The sequence below is a fragment of the Triticum aestivum genome, chromosome 3B (genome assembly GCF_018294505.1).
Source record: "Triticum aestivum cultivar Chinese Spring chromosome 3B, IWGSC CS RefSeq v2.1, whole genome shotgun sequence".
Classification (NCBI taxonomy): domain Eukaryota; kingdom Viridiplantae; phylum Streptophyta; class Magnoliopsida; order Poales; family Poaceae; genus Triticum; species Triticum aestivum.
Window position 1 is genome coordinate 38,702,981 of NC_057801.1, and position 14,236 is coordinate 38,717,216.

At 44.1% G+C, this 14,236-nt stretch overlaps 1 pseudogene; it reads left to right on the forward strand.

The window, feature by feature from the left end:
* The first annotated feature begins 1,364 nt into the window (after nt 1-1,364).
* LOC123067238 (LEAF RUST 10 DISEASE-RESISTANCE LOCUS RECEPTOR-LIKE PROTEIN KINASE-like 2.4) lies at nt 1,365-3,506 on the forward strand (annotated as a pseudogene).
* The last annotated feature ends 10,730 nt before the right edge of the window (nt 3,507-14,236 follow it).

Here is a 14,236-nt window from a genome sequence, read left to right on the forward strand (position 1 = left end):
AAAATTTAATAATTAGTACCACCCAAGATAGAGATTTGTTTTGCTCTCTCAACCCTGAAAAGTCTGAGGCAGCACCGAGATCAAGTGGAAAATTACTAGTCAAACGAGAGCAATGCTAGACTCACGTACGATTGCTATAAGTTTTACATAAGTAAAAGCATTAATCTCAATGGTGTTTGGCCCTGCTTTTCTCTTCATAGCTGCTGCCTGCAGATTGGATTGGAGTCATGGAGAATTAACATACTGTATAAGTTCGACATAATCGCAGATAGGAACTAATACAAGATAATGGATAATTTGCATCACAAAAATAAGAACTAGCCGGCACACACAGTACAACACTATCATGATAATTGTGGACATGTGGAAGATGGGAACAGGGAACTCTTCATAGAATCAAAGACCATAGAATCACAAATTACACAACCAAATTACCAAAGCAAAAAAAATCTGGAGCACCAATTCGACACGGATACATGATAACAGGATGAGAATTGACTTGCTAGTTCATCGATTGAAACGGGACTGCAGGAAGAATTGACAAGTGCAGCAGCCATTTACCTGAATATGTGAATCAGATCGGCTGGTCCCTGATCGAGAATCAAGAGCAGGAGCCACCAAGCCAGGAGATTAGGAGAAGCAGGCCTGGGTCCTGGACAGGAGCAGCCGAGCAGAGCAGGGCGATGGGCGAGAAGGGCGAGAGGCGAACGAGGCGAGGGCGCCGAAAACTGGAACGGCGGCGGCGACTAATCCCATGTATACGCTAATTATGGATGCACAGTTACGAGAAAGCTAGCCAGCTAGCCTAGAGCGGTAGAGCCAATGCCCATCGGCCGCTATTAGTGGGCTTTTTTCACACAGGCATAGCTCTCGCCCCATTCTCAGTCAGCCCCAACAATATGGCCTTGTGCTTCCTCTACAACTGCATAGCGGGCGCCAGTACGTGAACGCCACCGCCAGCTGCCATAAACCCATCTACGCCTACCTCGCCGGGAGCTTTAGCAGGGACAGACCACCGGCAATCTCCACCGAAAACTGCACGTAGACGTACCTGCCGGTACTCGGTCCGCAGTCTCAATGGCAGCCAACTACAGCCGGTGCTGAAGGCCGGGTTCGCCCTGGATTGGATAGGCACCGCCGCACCGGTACCGGGGACTGCCCCGCCTGCGTCGCTAGCGGTGGCCAGTGCCGGTACAGTGAAGCGACTGCGGAGTTCGTGTGCCTCTGCCCCAGGTCGACATGTGCCGGTAAGGCTCCAAATTTACATTCCCGTAAACCAATGTTGAGTTGTCGGACAGCATCGTGCAGTTCGCCATTAGCCCCATGAACCTGGAAAGATTCTTCTTCTACAACTGCGCTCAGCCATGGCCGTATTATCAGTATTTAATAGGAGTGTTCTTGATAATGAATTGCATATACAGCCCAGTAAACACAAGCAGAGGGTAGTTTTTCCACCATTATATAGGAATATAACTTGCATTACCCTATCGAACTATTATTTAAACAAAGTCAGATATGCAGTCCATGCTCTTTACAGTATTGCAATGTACATTTTTTGATGTATTTCGATGGCAAAATAAATAAACCTATTATGTTCCTGTTAAATTATTTTTAAGAAAAAATGATATAATACTACTGGGTGTTAATGGTTTCTAAACTAAATATTATGTGATATTCCAGGTAGCAAGAGGGCTGGCACAAAGATACTACTAATATGTATGCTAGGTATGCTAACATTTACACCATCTTTTCACGTGTTATCATTTAAATGCTAGTAGTTCCTCAACAGTGATTTCTAAGATACATTTTTTAGTTTGACTCTATAATAAAGTTGCAACAAGTACTCCCAATTTGTGCATAATACAAGTCAACTGCGTGCAATAAACTACGATCTTTATATTGTTATTACTACTTTTGCCGGCATGTACCCCTTCAACCTGCTCCTAGAACCCTTTGCAACCCTGATCGTGCAATGAGAAGGTCCTCTTCTAGGTCCGGTAATGTATCTTCCTGTCAAAACTCAATGATATGATATATAGTTTGGGTGGCCTGGAAAAGATTAGAACAATACATGTGGTTTTGTGGTGAAAATGGAATGCATGTGGTCATGTGAAACACTAACCCCAAAAACGTTGCACAATTAACTTCAATTTAAAACTATTGAAGTTCTTAGGTAGCTAAATGTCTATATTATAACTCTTGGTACAAAGAAAATAACTTCTCCTTCAATCACAGCTTTGACATCAGCAGCTGCAGCACTGCTCTTCCCATGTATTTATGTGTTGATATGGTATATGACGGGCAAAAGAAACTGGCTAATCCTCTGGAAAAAGAAGAGCAGTAGCACTGAAAGGCATTACGAGGCAATGATTGTATTGTATGGATCACTTGCTCCAAAAAGATACACCTACTCAGAGGTAATGAAGATGACGTCTTCTCGTCATAAGCGGCTTGGTCAAGGTGGTTATGGTGTAGTTTTCGAAGGAAAGCTACATGATGGTCGTCTGGTTGCTGTGAAATTCTTGCAAGACTGCAAAGGAAACGGAGAGGAGTTTGTGAATGAGGTTATGAGCATTGGCAGGACCTCCTATGTGAATGTTGTTAGGCGGTTTGGCTTTTGCTTGGAGGGATCAAAACGAGCTCTTATATATGAGTACATGTGCAATGGTTCCCTGGAAAGGTACATTTACTCAGAGAACCCAAAAGAGATTTTAGGATGGGAGAGGCTCTATGCGATAGCGATTGGGATAGCCCATGGACTAGAATATTTGCACCACAGTTGTAATACACGGATTGTCCATTTTGACATTAAACCTCAAAATATCCTTCTAGACAAAGATTTTGGCCCAAAGATTGCCGATTTCGGTCTTGCTCAGCTGTGTCGTACCAAGGAGAGCAAGCTTTCGATGGTTGGTGCTAGAGGAACAATTGGATTCATTGTTCCAGAAGTTCACTAACGAAACTTTGGACTTGTTTCAACAAAGTCAGATGTTTATAGTTATGGATGATGTTGCTAGAGATGGTTGGAGGCAGGAAAAATGTGAAATCGGTGGCTGAAAAATCAAGCGAAAAGTATTTCCCAGATTGGATTTATGATCACTTTGCTCAAGACGATGGATTAGAGGCATGTGAAGTTACAAGTGACAATGAGGAAATAGCAAGAAAAATGACGTTGATTGGCTTGTGGTGATACAAGTATTACCTGTGTATCGCCCTACTATAACCAAAGTTCTGGAAATGTTCGAGAGAAGCATAGATGATATGGCCATGCCACCGAAGCAGAACTTCAGCAGACTATTGTAAGATACTTCTACATCTATTTGTGTTCCTTTTTTCCGTGAAATTCTTTTTTTTTCAAATAATTTTAGTAACTTGACCTACTTCCTTACCCCAATTCCAGTGAAAATGCAGCTCATAATATGAATGTATGGAGTTCAAGCTCTATGACATCTGAGGAGATAAGGCTTGTGAATTCAGGAAACACACAACAATTTGAACCTCTTTGAGAAGGTAACCTTACTAGAGTATATTCAGAAATTGAACAGGCTTAACTAAGTTCGACATTGTATCATAATCATTAAGGAATTGCTAATTCATAATTGACTGGAAATTCCAATATAAATTACTCAATCTTCTAATTTTGTTTGAAAAAATCTAATAAGAAGCGCTTCAAGATTATAGAGAAGGGCCATGTTATGGGGATCTAATAGTGGTGAAATCAAAAGTTTTAGTTTATGTGCAATAGGTGTTTATTCCATGTGTTGCGTCCAAATGACCTAGAGTAAAGGGTGGCTCTATCAGCAAAGCATGCTTCTCTGATTATAAATTAAACTCAGATAAATGTCTTGTTGAACTGAAGTTCCATTACGGAAATGCTTTGTCCATGTAAGGAAGTAATCACTGCATCATTAGATGGGGGTTATATACTTATATGGACTAACACATTATGTTTTTTTCAGGTTGGTAGTTGGGAAGGGCGTGTCGTACAGAAGATGCACGATATAATACCTTTGAGTTCATCTTACATTAGGAGTGACGACAAAAAACTTGCATAGCCGGTTATCATAAAACCCATTGTTGATAACAATCACAACAATGTCACATGCACACATTATATTTCTGCAACAAACAAAAATTAGTTTGCACATGCCAATCAAATTTTTTCTCCGACAGGCACCTAAATGCGTGTCATATTTGTACTTGAGCATACCAAGGTTGTAGTACTTGCCTGTCCCCAGGTGTTAACTGAAGCCTCCTAAGATCAGTGTATTCCAGGAAGTACTAGCGCATGAGTTTTGTGTTCAACCTTACAAGTTAGAACAGATAAAATGATTGGATCTTATGCCAAAGGCAGGCAGCTATTCCTAAAAAAAAGCACACAACTATCAAGACCATCAAGAGTATATGCCAATTTAATAAATGCGACTCAGACTCCAATTGCGGGCCTAAAATTTTAGAATCTGGATATAAAGTGTATAACCATGTAAATTTGCGACTAATTATAGGCCAATTTACAGCAAGCAGATTAACCATCGAAGGCTGCATACTTACTTGGTCCTCTGTTGGCAGGGCCGGCCCTGTGTTTCGGGAGGCCCTAGGCGAACTCGACGATATGGGCCCCTAAGTCCTAAGACCATATATATGTATGTATCTATGTATTTGCGTGATAAATAAACAATATATATATATATATATATATATATATATATATATATATATATATATAACTTCATTTGCATAATATTAAAAGTAAACTTTCAACCACGCATCTTTAGTTTGAAATTTGACTACAATAATAGTTGTACAATGCAAAATAAAACTAACATGAGATTACCTCAAATAGGAAACAAATTTATTTGCTCCTCTGTACTTGCACCATTTCATTGACCTTAACATCTGAACTTTCATGCTCAGGATTAGTTCCTTCCCTATGTTCTTCATTGACATCGACGATACTTGAACATGTAAAATACTTTGTCTAAGAACCCTTCAGCGGTTGAATTTTTAGATATATTTCTCTCTTTCTTCTCCTTTTTTCAGGACCCGACAAATGCTTCTTAGGCAACATGGCATGCTAATGTCCTAATGTTACGAAGCAAAGAGTAGATAACGAATTAGAAATTTATGGATCGGATGATCAGAACCTAGACATGTACACAAAATGACAAAAAATTAGGATGGTTTAATACATACTATGAAAGACTGAATTAGAAAATTATACATAAATTTTTTGATACTTCATGGGATGGATCATGGATGAATAGTTTAATATACGTGCTAAAGAAACTACTGAAATTGAGGCATGGATGAATGGATCAGGAACATCGGAACATTGATATTGGATACATACCTGCATTCACATACATATGTATTGCCGTATTGCTGGACGTTCGAGTTGCCGGACTGCTGTGTGCCGCGGCGGCAACGAGCGGCTGAGGCAACGAGCGAGGAACGATCGAGCGACGGGCTGATGAGACGACGAAGACGAACCAACGAGCGACGAACAGGAAAAGCCAGATATTCCGATTGATTTGTTTCACACGTACGCGTGCGTCGCGCGGCCATGACTTGCGTGCCGACGCTTCGCTACGCATTACCAGGCGATCTGATGGGCCGAGCCCATCTTGTTTTCTTCCCCTCATAATTTTTTTCCTTGTCTATTTTTTGCTGGGCTATACTATACGTGTGTACTACATCATGGGCCCCCCTCCGGCCTGGGCCCTGGGCCGCCGCCCCCTGGGCATACCTCCAGGGCCGGCCCTGTTTGTTGGGCACGTGGTATCCACTCGAGGAAATGGTGCATTACTTTTCCTTCACGCATAAACAACTTCGCCAATGACCACAACACTACTCCCATTTTACTGTCCCCCCGCTGGTGAGACGAGGGATTCTTTACGATAAAGGGTTTCCCCCTGCTTTAGATTATAAAGCAGCCAACCGATACGACAAGCTTGCTGGGGTCACAGCACAAACAAGCCCAAAAGAAAATGAGAGAAAAAGAAAGTGAAACAAATGCCCACAACGACATATCGACGAAACAAAGATGGTCGGCCACCGCTGCACCCTCCGGAGAAGTACCACCGCACTTCTAGCACTACGAGGCGTCACGTACCGAACAACACCTTCAGGAAGGAATGCGACGATGACGCCGCTGCTACCTGGACAAGTCCAAGGGTTTCCCCCGGTACGCAAAGGGCAGTGGAGAAGGGGTATATCCGACGCCCTTCAGGAAGGTACGGCGGCGCCCGCAGGCGTCACCGCATCAATGACGGACTAGCCACCAGGGATTTCTCCCAACCCAAACAACCACCACCACCCCGGACGATCTGAAGTGCTCCACCAGAACTGCCGCCCACCAACATGTGCCACCACAGTCACCGAACCATCATCACCGTCTCTCTGAGCTACCGACACGAGACTTGGAGGAGGGACGAGGAGCCAACGGGCTCGGTGGCGTCCGCAACTCAGCCGACGGGAGGGGACTACCACCACCGCAGCTGCGGAGCTGACCGGACATGACGACAGGAGCTTACCATGCTTGCACAGGCCCGGCCGGACCGCAAAGGATCCGGACATCCCTTGCCGCCACGCTGCAGCACATCGGCCGACGAAGCCGCCACCACCCGCAGCCCCCGACATCGTGCCACCTCCACCAGGGAGCCACGCCGCCGCATGCCGGAGCGCTGGCCCGCCCCAACCCAGCTGGGGCCTAGAAGGGCCTAGATCTGGGTGGAGCGGAGGCCGACGGCTAGCCGCACCACCACGCGCCTCGCGACCAACGGCCGCGCCGCCGCATCAACATCACCCGCGACCCATGGAACGCCGCCGCCAAGCCGCACCATCGCCAGCCGAGGAGCACCGCCGCCAACCACCATTGCCCGAGCAGGGGAGGCCGCGTGCGGGGATAGGCAGACCCTCCGCCGTCGGCACCACACGGGCAAGGCCCGGCGGCGCACGCTGGCGGCGGCGGGAGGAGGTTGGAGCGTGGGGGGGGGGCTGAAGAGGAACGGGGAAGGCCCCCCCAGGTCGCCTCACTCGGGGAGGCGAAACGGGGGTACGGGGGAGGGGGGAAAGGGAGAGGGAGGGGTGGGGGCCGAGAGCGACGACTAGCAGCGGCGAGCGCCGGCAACGGCGGCGGCTACCTACAACAGGGGAGCTGGCGGCGGCGCAGGTGGAACCCTAGCGGAGCGCTCGGGTCGCGAGTCCCTTGTGAGACGACTGATTCCGCCGCTTCTCAGGCAACATTGCTATAGTGGCTCCCCTTCGCCGCCCTAACCAACGCTACTCCGACGTGGTGTAGGTTAGTGACTCTCTTCTGTGCGGATCACGTCGGCAGCCACACGCTGCAGCGGCGCCGACCTTGGTATGAGCGTGGTGAATCGGGAGCAACACGCCATAACGTTTTTTGAGACAATCTCGCGAAACTTTTATTAACCAGTCACAACATTTACAGGGATGAAATGAAGATCTCCCGGCTAGCCTAACCACACATGGCGGCCAACCGCGAGGGAGAGAGAATGTTTCGCTAGATTGTGAGCTTCATAGTTTGAGCTCCTAAATTCATGACCTATATTGCATGATAAAAAGCTAGAAGAGTGTTCCGGTATCTCCCGAAGTACAGCTCCATAAGTAGCTAGCTTACCATGATGCAACTCGTCGACAACCACCTTGCAATTAGAGGCAACCTGTATATCTCGTGCATGTAGATGATCCATCAAAGAGAGAGCTTCTCTTATAGCTAGGGCTTCAACTGTTTGAGGGTTTGTGATATGCTTGAAAACGATGGCCGAGGGCCCCCAAAAGTTGCCCTGTTGACCTCTACAGATCGCTCCCACGGAACCATGCTTACTTCCCATGGCCACTGCCCCGTCAACATTTATCTTGACACTACCTTGAATTGGCGGCACCCATGTTGCACTCCGCATGACTCTTCCTGGTACCACTTGCGTCTCCCTTTTGTTTACTATCTCCAACTCTGACAGAAACTTATTAATGAAAGCTGCTGTAGCGTGTGGAGATTGAAATATATCCTCATGAACTTCCTTTCTTCGTGCAGCCCAGATTGCCCACATGGTCACCACAACACGGATGAAATCATGCGCGTTTAGTATTTCATGTAGAGCTAATAACCAGTCCTTAGTGTCTTCTTCTTGGTGTGTGATGATTTTATCGACCAACTCCTCTGGTGCAAGAGCCCATACGCTTCTTGAGAGAGCGCAAGAGAGAAGTGCGTGTCTCCATGTATCCCTAGCTCCACACAAGCAGCAAGTGTCTGTTTCGGCCATATGGTGATGAGGAAGCACTTCTCCGCTGGGCATAGAATGTCTGGCAAGTCTTCAGAGGAACATACGAAGTTTTGAGGGTACCTGTATATGCCACATAGTGCTCCAAAACGTGTTGTTCTGCCCCATGGATGAGCCCTCGGCCTCGTTCCACCATCCCTCTCTGCTTGTCTTCGTACGCAATATCATCCGGTATGCCGACCGAACGGTGAAACAGCCAGTTGGTTCTTCACGCCCAGCCCAAAAATCTGGCTGCAACAGCATACACACTGGTATTTTTAGAATCTCGTTTGCATCAACCGGGATGAAAACTGAGCGAACCAGCCATCAGTCCATAACTGGCCGGCCAGCGGTGGCGTACGATGCAAATCACGTCCGCAGGTTTGGGCTGTAGGCCTTGCAAAAGGGTCCTCAAGGCCATGTAGACGAGTCCTGACAACAGCCCAGTTCAGAGGAACATAACGGGCCGCGTGAGACCCACATTGGTGTGTTTGTTCAGAATAGCTAATCCTACCCATCAATTCCCCTTTCCATTTTTTTGGAGGATCATTTTCATCTGTTTTGGTTAAAATTGGATCCTGACGAGCGAACGTGCGCACACTCCTACTGTTAGATAACAACGAGAAATAAACGAGACAAAGAGACACGGATTTTTACATGGAAACCCTTGCGGGGGGAGGGGGGGACGACGGATGCACGAAGGCGCAATTCACTATGACGAGGTGTATTACAAGCACGAGACGACACACAGTCTTTAGGTGCGACTACATGGGTTATATATTAGGGGCAATACGTAGGAGTCTTTGAAGGACAAGTAAACGAGTTGTACTCGTACGCGTCGGTACCACGCAAAGGCCCACACTGTGTGTACTACGTCTAGTCCAACACGGTACTAGAATTTGGATCACAATTTAACGATCTCCACCTTGAGCCAAATTCCCTCTAGTAGTCGAACAAAGTAAATGACTCCATCCAAATCAGTATAAATACCTTGTACGTCAAAGTCCAAAGGACTAGTGAGAAATACCAACTAAGCCTGAGCAAAGATCAAACTTATTGGTAGGAACTGGCTTTGTCATCATGTCAGCAGGATTATGATGAGTACTTATCTTGCATACCTTCAAATTGCCTTCAGCAAAAAATCTCGAATATAATGGAATCTGACATCAATGCTTTGTCCTCTCATGATATATTGGATTCTTTGTAAGATATATGGGACTTTGACTGTCACTAAATATGGTAGGGCAAGATGAATCTCCACAAAGCTCGGAATACAAACCTTTCAACAAAATAGCTTCTTTGCACGCCTCAGAAGTAGCCATATACTCGGCATGAGTAGTGGAACAAGCCACAATAGACTGCAAAGTTGCTCTCCAACACACAGCACAACCACCAATGGTGAAAACATAACCTGTGAGCGATCTTCTCTTATCCAAATGAGCAGCAAAATCAGAATCAACAAAACTAACAAGTCCATCTCCGGTTTTCCCAAACTGTAAATAAGCATTAGGGGTACCTCGTAGGTATATGAAAATCCACTGAGCTGCTTTCCAATGCTCTTTTTCAGGATTAGCCATGTATCTACTGACAACACTCAATGCATATGATAAATCTGGACGAGAACAAACCATGACATAGATAAGTGAACCAACTGCACTCGAATAGGGAACTCTAGACATGTACTCAATATCGGCATCTGACTTAGGACATAAAGTTGATGATAATTTGAAGTGTGCAGCTAACGGAGTACTTACTGGCTTGGCATTATGCATATTAAAACAATGAAGAACTTTATCAATATATACCTTCTGACTTAGATATACTATTCCAGATGGTCTATCTCTGGATATTTCCATGCTAAGAATTTTCTTTGCTGCACCAAAACCTTCATCTCAAATTCATTACTCAATTGCTTCTTTAGTTCATTAATCTCTGACATACTCTTTGCAGCAATTAGCATATCATCAACATAAAGGAGCAAATAAATAGTTAAATCATTGAAAGTTTTCAAATAAAAACAACTATAATAATTAGACCTTTTAAAACCTTGAGAGAGCATAAATGTGTCAAATCTCTTCTACCACTGTCTAGGGGATTGCTTCAATCCATAAATAGATTTTTTTAACTTACAGACAAGATATTTTTTCCAGGAATAACAAAACCTTCAGGTTGTTCCATACAAATATCTTCTTCTAATTCTCCATGTAAAAATGCGGTTTTAACATCCAATTGTTCAAGCTCAAAATCATGCATGGCAACAATACTGAGTAAAGTGCGAATAGAGCTATGCTTCACAATAGGAGAAAAGACTATGTTATAGTCAATACCTGGAATCTGATTGTAACCTTTAGCAACTAACCTTGATTTATATCTTGTCTCATCATTAGAAGAAACACTTTCTTTCCTTTTGAAAAGCCACTTGCAACGAATAGGTTTCTTCTCTCAAGGTAATTTTACTAAATTCCAAGTGCCATTCTTTTCAAGTGATTCCATCTCATCATGCATAACGGTCATCCACTTATTACTATCACTAGAAGTAATAGCCTCAGAATATGAATAAGGCTCAGAATTACCTCCAATTTGTTCTGCAAAAGATAAAGCAAAAGAAACAATATTGCATTCTTCAATTAACCTGTCAGGTTTATTAATACCCCGTCTAACTCTGTCACGTGCAATGTTCCAACCGGATGGAACAATAGGCTGATTTGGAGTGGGAGTGACATGATCAACATCAACGACGGGTTCATCATGTGCATCAACAATTTCGTTACTAGATGTATCACCTGAACCAATAACATGCTCCACCTAAACAGTAGGCTCCTGAACAATAGGCTATTGTCCACTCTCAACTGGAACATTAGTAGATGGAACATCATGTAACATAGCACTTTCATTAAAGATAACATTTCTGCTAATAACAACCTTCTGTGTATCTGGATTCCCCAATTTAAAACCTTTAACACCATATTTATAACCAAGAAAGATGCACTTAATAGCCCTAGGCTCCAACTTTCAATTATCAACATGAGGCATAAGCAGGGCAACCAAAAACTCTCAACTGTGAATAATCAGCAGGTGAACCAGACCATACGTCAATTGGAGTTTTCTTATTAAGAGCAATAGATGGTGAACGGTTAATGAGATAACAAGAAGTGGGAGCGGTCTCGGCCCAAAAATGCCCATGCAAACCTGCATTGGACTATATGCAACAGACTCTAAAAATAATGGTCCTATTCATACGCTCAGTGACACCGTTTTGTTGAGGAGTATAAGGAACGGTGTGATGTCTGACAATGCCTTTAGACTTGCAATATTCTTAAATTGCTTAGAACAGAATTCCATACAATTATCAATGCGAAGTATCTTTATCTTCTCTTCAGTTCATCTCTCAATCATAATCTTCCACTCTTTAAATGTTGGGAAAGCTTCATATTTATGCTTCAAGAAACAAGGCCAAACTTTTCTCGGATAATCATCAATAATAGTCAGCATGTAACTAGCAGCACCTAATGACTTCTCGCGAGATGGTCCCCATAAATCATAATGAACATAATCAAGAATACCTTAAGTTGTATGAGTCGAAGTGTTGAACTTCACCCTCTTGTGCTTGCCGAAGATAAAATGCTCACAAAATTTCAATTTACCAGGTTCATATCCATCAAGAAGACCTCTCTTATTTAACTCTCCTAAACCAAGTTCACTCATATGTCCAAGATGCATATGCCAAAGGTTAGCAGCATCACAATCAGAATTCTTTGAAATAACTGGAGTAGAGTTACCTGAAACGGTAGAACCTCGAAGGTAATAAAGACCATTGGTCGAACTTAAGTCACCTTTCGTGACCTTAAAAACACTATCTCCACCTGAATACTTGTAACCCTTTGCATCAAGGGCACTAACAGATATAAGATTTCTATTCATCTTCCGAATATACCGAGCATCCACTACTAGGAAAATGCTTATACGCAGTAGCATAGTAGTAACGCTGTAAAACAGTAACCGCTGCTGATATTTAGCAGTACCGCTTTTCCTGGCGAGCGCTACTAGTAATTCTGTAGTAGCACTATAGTAGAAAAAGAGCCTAATGTGAAGCACATTAGTCCCGGTTTGTAACAAAACAGGCACTAATGTGATCATTAGTGCCGGTCCAAATGGCTAGGGGGCGGAGATCATTAGTACCGGTTCGTGGAGACCCTTTAGTACCGGTTCGTGCCACGAACCGGTACTAGAGGTTCCTAGTTCACAATGGTTTTTTAGTCCCACCTCGCTCCGCTAAGAGAGTTTTTACCACCTTAAATATGTTACTTCTCAAACTATCACAACCGCTTGGTCTTCATTGAACTCTATGTGTAGAATTTGTGGCCGAAATATGAGACTTCTCTGGTTCCTATCGGAGACGACTCATATTGACAATTCAGATTATACACAAAAAGATCATTGATGATCAATATATTTTTGATGTATTTCTCTGTAGCAATAGCGCGTTTTGGCTGGAAGGCGGTACGGATCAATTTATTTTATTTATATTTTTACATGTTTACACAAGAGCCTGTTCTTGACATATATACTTTGATCAAGTAATATATGTGGATATGGCATATATACTTTGATCACTTAGCTAGGATCCATGCATGCATCCAGTTGAAACTAATCTGCGGTAACTTTCACCTAATGATTTAACAACTCATTATAATGTAAAAAGAATCTCTAAATTAAATTGAAAACACAAAACTAAAGGAAAAATAAATAAAAAAACCAAAACCACCCGAACATTTAGTATCGGTTGGTATTACCAACCGGTACTACCGGTTGGTATTACGAACCGGTACTATAGGTCTCCCCGCACCCGGCCCTGCCTCGTGCCACGTGGTGGGACTTTAGTGGCGGTTCGTGACGAACCGGTACTAAAGGGGGGGACCTTTAGTCCCCACCCTTTAGTGCCGGTTACAAAACCGACACTAATAGCACTTACGAACCGGTGCTATTGCCCGGTTCTGCACTAGTGTAGTAGCGATGGGATTCAAAAACACGCTACTACTATGTCAAACCAGACGAGGCCACCGACGGTAGCTGGAGTTGTAGCGCTGTACAGAAACAAGCGCTACTAACAACTGTTTAGTAGTAGCGCTTGATTTTATTTCACGGCTACTGCTAATGGGCCCCACTTAGTAGTAGCGCTTTTCCTGGAGAGCGCTACTACTAAGTCCCATAGCAGCATCACTTTTTTCTAAGCAGCGCTACTGCTAGTTGCGGCTGGTGCCACCTTTCGACCCCCTCCCCCTCCTCTCCCCTGCTTTGCCCTCTCTCCCCCTCCTTTCCCCTCTCCACTCTCCACCACTGTTGCTCTTCTTCTCTCTTCCACCTACTCTCTTCTCTCCTCACTAATGGCACCCTCCTCCATAAATGGCCTCTCTCTTTCACCTACACCTCTCTTGTCTCCCCATTAATTAATGCCCTCGGCCCCCTCCACCATAACCCCTCTCCATTAGTTGCTAGCTAGATTCACCTCTCCTCCCCAACAACTAGATCTAGATAGCTATTTAGCCATCCACACGTGCTCTCTCGATCCTTCTCTCTCATCATCTAATAATTAACCGCTTGCTCTCGGTCTCTCTCAGGAGATATATAGGTGAGTAAAAAAAGTTGTTCATTTCAAGAATGGGAATATGTGTGTGAATGAGAATATGTGTGTTTGGGATATATATAGGTGATATGCCCTCGAGTTGCTTATGTTTTGCCGAAATGTCGATTTATTTCCGTTTCGGTGAATTTCGAGCAAACTCAATACGTCCTATTTTTAGGCAAGGTCATGCCAAATTTTATTTGACTTTGAAGCATGCATTATTTATTTTATAACCCTTTGCTTGTTATACCGTGCAGTCGGTCATGAAGGTGAGTGGATGGAAGGTGGAGCGGTACATGCAATTCGCGGTGATGGACATGTATGCAAATAA